General features: G+C 45.3%; 1 protein-coding gene across 5 annotated transcripts in view; it reads left to right on the top strand.

Moving 5' to 3' along the window:
- Window positions 1–1,731: 1,731 nt before the first annotated feature.
- Window positions 1,732–8,132, top strand: part of WIPF3 (WAS/WASL interacting protein family member 3) — a 39,369-nt gene continuing 32,968 nt past the window's right edge. The window contains exon 1 of one of the 5 annotated variants that reach the window (XM_052799159.1): window positions 1,732–1,826. The gene's annotated coding sequence lies outside the window, so the exon portion shown is untranslated. Of the gene's footprint in view, window positions 2,261–3,141; window positions 3,480–8,132 lie in introns of those variants that run through there. The other 4 variants (XM_052799152.1, XM_052799189.1, XM_052799178.1 and 1 more) reach the window with 4 other exon arrangements.

Here is an 8,132-nt window from a genome sequence, read left to right as displayed (position 1 = left end):
TAAACTTCATACCGGGTCTGTCCAGCTGCGTAGGTGGAAATGGTCACTGTTGCACCGTACAAATTCTGCTGTCATTATGCGGACCTCATTGGGAAGTGAAAGAAAGTGAAAAAAAAGTCATAGGAACAAGACGAAACCAATTTTTTCCTGCACTCTTGCAGCTTGTTCCTCTGAAGTCCCTTTCTGAACTAAATCAAAAGGTGGACAAAGCCCATTTCAGCATTAGCAATCTAAAATAAAATCTCAGCTGAGATTAATTTGCATGAATAATGAAAGCTATTTTCAAGTGTGACATTATATATATTTTTTAAAGTAAATGCTTACATTTTTATTTTTCTGGGGCACTACCTACAGCACTCTTGGCTTTGTTTTGTGCTTTGAAGTTCAGACTAGTGACCAGCTGGAAATGGGTTTAGAGCTCCCCAACTGCTCTGGAAGCAACTGGGGCAGATACTTAGGACTGAGAATTATTTAGTCTGACAAGCAACCAGGAGGATATTTTCAGAATAGTAAATCAAACTCATAGCCATGAGCAGACAGTACAGAGAGGTCTACAGCAAGGATTTTTATGCACCTGCCCTGATGAGCTGAGGTGCCACAGCCCATCGGCGACTTTCCACCAGTCTCAGAGGCTGATACTGCCATTGTCCGGATCCAAGCGACATTGATTTCTCTGGACTGCTTTAAAATCAAGCAGGGCAATGAAAAACCCAATTTTACATTTCTACGACGAAACAGGTCTTCCAGAAAAATCCAGATGAGACGGGCCTGCCTCTCAGCCACCTGAAAGCACCATCCGAAGGCCAGCAGGCAGACAAGAACCCACACTATGATTTTTAAGTTATTCACCAGCATCCTCATTCCTGAGGCGTTCACTGCATGACAACACAGGGGTGCCTCGTTCCTCCAGCTGGCCAGGAGGCTGCTCGGCAGCAACTCCCTCGCCCTGACAGAAACAAAGAAGGCTCGCTAGGGCGAGGCCGTAACATTTCCATCTGCAAACTGCCTTGAAAAAAATCTGCAAGAAAACAAGGTGGGTTTGGGTTTTTTTTCCCCTACATGCTTCTAGCGCACAATGTGGGGCACAAAAACCGAGGGCACCCGGCCGGCTTCAAGTGCAGGCCCTCACGAGGCAGCTGGGCAGCAGCAGTTCAGCAGGTGGGCAGGGTAGCGGCACCTTTTCTCCGTGCCGTGGGGCACCATTTTGGCTTCCAGGTGGGCTTTTAAAAATAACCAGCTCTGCCAAGGCACCTGCCTGTGGGAGGGTGCGCCAGGCTGCAGCTGGACTTCACCCTCATGCAAAAGCTGCCACGCTTCAAGGGTGAGGATGGCAAACGGGGCCCGCGGGTGAACGCCCGCTCAGGGCCTCCTCCCTGAGGAAGGGCCTCCTCCCCGAGGAACGGCCCCGCGTAGGCAGGCGCCAGGCCCGTGGCCGAGGGCCGCGCTGCCGCCCGGGGCCGGTGTGGGGCGGCGGCGGCAGCACCAGCCCCGTCGGGCCGTTGGCGCCAGAACCGGCCAGATCCAGCCGGCGCTCAGCTGGCCCCCGCGCTCCCCCTCCAGTTCGTCTCCCGCTCGGGGCGGCGTGTGTTAAACTACTACTTAAAAAAAAAAAAAAAAATTATCCCCCCCTGAGGACCGGGACGGGCTTTTTTCCCCTCGAGATCTTAAGATCTGCCCCCTCCGCTCCTTCCCCCCGCCTCCCAGCCAGCTCCCACCTCCCCTGAGGGGAGGCGGGCGCCCGCCCGCCGTACCTGGCGCCCTCTGCCCGGGGAGGAGCGCGCCGCGCCGCCCCGGCCCCAACGGCACCGGCACCGGCCGCCGAGCAGGTGGGCGCGGAGGGGGCGCAGCGCTGCGGCTACTGGGGTCGGGGGGTGGCCGGTGCCTCCGACCCGCCGCGCCGGCCCCGTCAGCCGGAGGCGCCGGGGCCGGGGCCCCGGCGAGGCGGCCGCCTCCCCTCGCCGCTGGGGCCGGGGGCCGCGGTGGGCGAGGCGGCCCGAAGGCCGGAGCTCCCGCCGCGCGGCGGGAGCCGAGACAACTCGGCGGAGAAACTTGCTGCCGGGGCCGGTGCGGCCGGGCACCGCCGTGCCCCCGCCCCGCTCCCCCGCGCCCCGCGGGGGGCTCCGCCGCGCCTCCGGGCAGGGCCGGGCCGGGCCGGGCCCCCGTCAGCGGCCGGCCAAGGAGGGCATGGGGGTCCCGGGGAGACCCAAGCCTTTGGGATGCGGTGACTCACAGCGGCGGAGGAAGCGTGGCTGCACGTTAGGTACAGGTTTTGCGTGGTGCTCCTCTGCTGTTTTGTCAAGTAAAGGGAAACGGGCTGTTTTCAGGCGACGGTGGGTAGGAAGAACTTTTTTCCTAGTTCTCGCCCTTGAAATAGGTGTGCTGGCGTAGGTCAGCTGAGAAAACGGCATTGACTAGTTGTAAAAGCTACCGTGTATTGAATGCTTATGTACCTACTGCAGGGGGAATGCCGGAGAAGCGTTGGAAAGAAGCTCCTAAAGGTTTAATAATAATTAGCATGGGTAAAAATGACACTAAAATCTTGTCATTGATGCATCAGCCTGTTTGCGCTAATACAGAGTGACAGGGAATGTGTTGGTAGCAGGTAGCGAGAAGGGGGGGGTTGTTATTATTCTTAGGATATGCTTGGAGTTTGCAAAGGCATAGCAGGGGTACGTGATGCCACAGCCCGCATCTCTGCTGGGGCAGGGAGGAGTGGAGGAAGGGTGTGTTTGCGTTGTTCTAGAAGTTCAGGAGTTCTAGGAATAGGAAGGACATGTGAGGCCAGCATGCCTTTTTTTTCATTTGTTACTGAAAGTGGAATATTACTAAGTGAGATTTCTGAAAGGTAGCAAAATAAATCTGATTTAGGAGAGAAGACACTGAGATACTAAATAAAGATTGATGATTTCAACACAGGATGGTCTTGGGACAGTCTGGATTTATGGACTAAAATTTGCAAGTGCTTCTGCTGTTTCAGGCAGTGAAATATTGCTGAAATTGTGATAACAGTGATACCTGTTATCCTGCATGCTGCATGAATAGAATTGTTGAACTGCTTCCTGATACGTTCAGTTTCTCCATCTGCACTTCCAGCACAAACTCCTGTTTATTTAACAACATGTGTTTGTATAATCATTGTTAAAATCTTCAGTTCACATTCTTTGTACTGAAAGACAAGCCACAGGCAAGATGATCAAGGAAATGAATACAACTTCATTCTGTGATGGCAGTCTGAGCTGGGATGCTCGTTAGGTATGTGTGCGTGAGGATTATTCCCGTTCACTGCGTGGACCTGTGACCCAAAACAGTGTCCTGGCTGGAATGTGCAGGCGGTGCAGATGCTGCTGCCACCCACGGCTCGTAAGGGACATTGCCCAACGTGAGGTGGAAAGATTGAGTCTGCTTTGCCGTCAGTTACTAGCTTCCATGTACAAGGTAACATACAAGAAGCTCAGTGTGGGACCCTTAAAGAGGATTGCGTAAGTGTGCTTTGTTTCACAGATAGAATGCTTTGGATGTTTTGCTGTAGATGATGATGACAAAATGTGGGTTAGACTCATAATCAGAAAGAAATTCTGTGGGAGTCAATTCTCTTCCTGTAGAAGATCCTGGTCAAGGAATGGGGCTTAACAACCAGCATGCAACCCCTCTTGATGTTACAGTGACACTGTTAAACATTTTTAAGTGTTATCTACAACGTCTTATTAAGATTGAGACTCCAGTAGGCTAAGTGGCATACGAAATTGCACAAAAGTGCAGATGTCTGTACCAGCTTGCAATATAAGTGTGAAACTCAATTAAAAAAAAAAAAATCAAGGATATACATTCTGTGAAGATGTGTGTGTAAATAGTTTGATCAGCTTTGCATACAGACTTCGGTTGCTTAGGGGCAGATGCAAAGCTTAATTCATTAGCTGCAGTGTTCAACTCATTGCTGGTTTGGATCTATTCCTGAAAATGACTGAGATGCACTTGAGTTTCTGATTCTGTGATTGTACTGCACTGGAAAGAGCAACATATTACTGAATTTATTAAATCATATAGTGTAATACCAAGCAACTCCCTCCTTTTTTTCCCCTCTCTCCAATGGCACCTCCAAAAGGAAATACAAATAAAGACCCTGTAACATCTCAATTTCTGTAACTGCAGTACATCAGGAAGGGCCATGCTAGGATTGTGTACATAATGACTACTAAATCTGAATTTGCAGAAAGTATTTAGGTAATTTTTCTTTTAAACAGTAAATCAAAACATAGCAGTGTCACGTCTCAGTAATCACACCATAAAGGTCAGCAGTGTTGAATGTCATAACGGAACATAGCATAGATGCTAATAGATGCTCTTTATACTTGAAAAGAATAATTTTCTTGGTTGATGAGGTTAGTATTTTGGGAAGTTCATTATCCTCTGAAAAGAAGACCTTGAACTGAAAACAATATCTTAGTCATAACAAATACAAAAATATTTGCACATTTTAAGAGATAGATGTTAAAAGCTTCAAAGTTGAATAACATGATTTACTATTTTGTATTATATCTAAAATAAATATTAACTGATATTAAATATTAAATAGTTTAATATTAATATTTTAAAATATTCTAGCTTCAAAGAGAAACAGAGCAGTGAAAGGATAGGTGTCACATTTCTTTGTATGTTTGTTAGTCAGAACTCACCTATAAGAATTACATGATTTTTGAGAAGCATCTGCTTCTGTGGAAGCTTTTCTTCTCTGTGCTCAGTGACTGGGACAAGTTCTGTTCAGTTATCAAAAGTAAGTGAGACTGGACTAGCTCAGTTCGGGTCTCTTACCCTTGACTTCCGTAAGTTACTGATCCTGGATGTGTGTGAGCATCTGCTGCATTATTATGTGGGTATTTTATGCCATTCATTATAAAGTCTAATAAATGAGATCACAAATGAAAAATTGAAGCAGATGATTGCTTTGGGAAAATGATACTGGGCTGTATTGTGCCAGAATAAAGATTCCTAGCTTCTTCAGAGTATATGTAAAATTAATATCTAAATAAACATAATAATCAACTATAATATCCAGTAAATTCTTTTATCTAAAAGTCCTCAGTACTCACCTTACAATGAATTAGTAGTGACTGCTATGCAGTTTTGAGGTATAGGTTTCTGGAATGCCTTTACTGCTTATTCTTACAGATCTTCCTCAATTAGTCTGTGCTCTTACACAAAGTAGTTACTCTCTTTGAAAGACTGAAGCTTTCTGAAAATTGGCTTATAGTAGCAAAACCTTAATGGGACTTCACAGTTGCTTTTTCATCTGTGGTTGTTCTGCATCAGGGTTGTCCAGTGGCTTTGTAGCCAGGATGAACAGTGATGTAAACAGTGCTATATTTGCAAACAGAAAAAATGTTCTTGGGGCTTCCAAATCAGAGAGAAAGAGTGTATTTTTAGACAAAATTGTTTTCTTTTGAATATGCCCACCTTAATTTGACTTCTGAGTATCGTCGAGTGGACTCATTCAGTATTACATATATGACAGCTGTAAAGCTGCCTTTGGATTGCTTTGAAAGTATGTGAAACAACTAAAGCATTTTCATAAGGTGTGAAAAGCATATTTTCATGCCTTGGTAATTCAGACAACAGCTGAAATGGATTTCCTTTAGACTACCAGACATCCTCCTCTCTCTCAAATAAGATCATGCATGGGGAGCCTGATTCTTCTTTGCATTGACCCTCTGTCATCTTTCGCCACTGTTACGCATAGATACATAACTGTCTGTGATGAGAATGGTATCATTTTGTAGCCAGCCCAGGCAGAGGAGAGCAACGTAACAGCTGTACTACAGCTACAGTATAAGTGAAAATACAAAGTGAAAAGCAGTGGAAAACTGGACCAAAGGTCCCTACAAGATAAAGTTCACTAAACATAAGAACAGAAATTCAGTGTGAATGGACTTGCTCAGTCTTGACACTGCTCTTACAAATGTCTAAGAAAACTACCTCCTGTGTCTGCTCTGGAGCTTCAATGTAATGGATATGCTATATCCTTCATTTATACTGTTGGCAACTGCCATGTCTGCCTTGATAAATTAGAGCGTTGGCTAGAAATTACGGTGCTTCTGTTTGATTCATAAGATAGGGGTAAAATGCTTCCTTCTAGGTGAACAAAGTGAATGGATGGGTTTAGATATAGCAACCCTTTGTGTTGGTCCCTTCCACAAGCTATACGCAGGTCCGTAAATGTCTACTGTACCATTTAACTTTTTCTCGTTGCTATATCATGTTTTACTCCCTTCATTAGAAGTAACAAAAAAAGAAAAAAGAGGAGAGCAGAATGTGGTACTGGGTCACAAGGGAGGTCTTGGGATCTTTTGTTCCTCCTTTGTATCCTCTTGTTTGAAAGGTATTATGTTATTGATTTCCTAACTGGCATAGTTTTGTGCAGTGAAAAATGTACATGCACCAGTGCTACTGAATGCATATAAAATAGTCCTGGCAGGTTTGGGGCTTTTGTCCAAGTCAGTTACACTTTTGTTGTATGCTAAAGAAGAAAAGAAATAACACTGCATCTATACAAAATCTATAGATCTGCTGTGTTAGTCGAGTAGACACATGAAGAAAATCATGAGGCGCAGAAAAGGCAAGCCAGGCTTACATATCAGCAAAACAGAGCATTTTTTTAGCAACTTATTTTCAGAGGGAATGTTTGCTCCCCTTGGGGATGCGTCAATCACTGCAAAAGTATCTGTCAAATTCTGCCTAGGATTTGGACAGAAAGTTGCTTCAGTTGATCAGTGGTGCAAGTGCAAACAGCTTCACACACATTAGTGATGTTACTTATATCACCGCAGCTTGTATTTGCTTGAGTATTTTCAGAATTAAACCCAAAGAACTGACCTCACTTCTACTGAAAGCAAAGGAAAATTTAGCATAAAAATTAATAAGAGATGGTTGAGTCCCTAAATTAGTAAATTGACAGAGGGGGTGGAGACTGTCTCTGTGTTGGGCTGTGTGAGTGACAGATGTGGGGCCCAACAGGGCATTTAATGCAGAATGAAAGCCTTTTTTAGCCTTGAAATGACTAAGTAGCAAGGAAATTATGCAAAAGCCGATTGTACAAAATATTCTTGGATCAAGTGATCATGAGTTTACATGACTTAACAGTAGGATAAACGATGCACTGCCAAGGGAGGAGGGGGGTGGGGTGGGGGGTGGTACTTGAGCTTGCTCTGAATGAGCTGTACCAGGAGCAGCAAAGGCCAGTATAGCTGCAGAACGGGTATACTGTGGTTGCTTTGCTGCTTTCCTGTGCCCAGACTATTTCACCTGGTTGTTTTTCTCCAAAATTTCAGTCTTGTATCCAGTCTGTCAATGTGAGGCTTCATATGTTGGCACTAATACTTACCAGCTCTAGTCAGGATATATCTCCTGGTACCTCCTAGAATCACATTTCATTTTTTCAGAGCTGAATCAGCCTAGTTCTGCATTTCCTTTGTTTTTCTTAGTACTAGCAACCTGTGCTGAACCTCTAGTATCATCATGGAGAATTACTTACTTTTGCACCATGTGCAGTGTTTCTTTCCCCAGAGCAGACAACTCTACCTTTTAAATGAATTGGCTCCGTTTGTCTTGCCTTGGGTCAGCAGCAGGCAACAGATGAGGTGAATGGTGAAAAGAGCAAAGACAAAGAAGAAAGTGGAGAGTGGGAATGGAGAGAGTGGTAAGCCACTTAGCAAAGGAGAGAAATTGTCACAGAGGGAAGTAAAAAAAGAGAAGGGCCAGATCCAGACTGCTAAAAGTGAAAGCTGGAGTCCAAAACGAGCATAAAACTTGACACCAGAGTTGGTGGAAATGAGTGAGTCCTCATCATTACCCTGCCTGGTCTGAATGTAGCAGATACTAGCTGCACTGGAAGTATTCTTGGGAGCTGATTCTGGCAGCTGATTCTGATCTACTTGTTCAAAGAAGGAAAATTGTAGAAAACCCCTTTGCTCCTTTGTGTCCATGATAGACACAACTTCAAAGAAATCTTCTGTTGTCAGTTAATCGCTAGAATTACTTTCCTTCTTCAGCAGGCAGCAAAGTCAGTTGACTATTTTTGGATTCCTAGTGTTCATTGCTTATTCCGTGTGTACGGGTAGGTATCAATCACATTGTCCTTT

The sequence above is a fragment of the Harpia harpyja genome, chromosome 1, assembly GCF_026419915.1.
Source record: "Harpia harpyja isolate bHarHar1 chromosome 1, bHarHar1 primary haplotype, whole genome shotgun sequence".
In the NCBI taxonomy this organism is placed as follows: Eukaryota; Metazoa; Chordata; class Aves; order Accipitriformes; family Accipitridae; genus Harpia; species Harpia harpyja.
The sequence above is the reverse complement of the archived record's forward strand: the minus strand, read 5'-3'. Positions and strand labels throughout refer to the sequence as shown.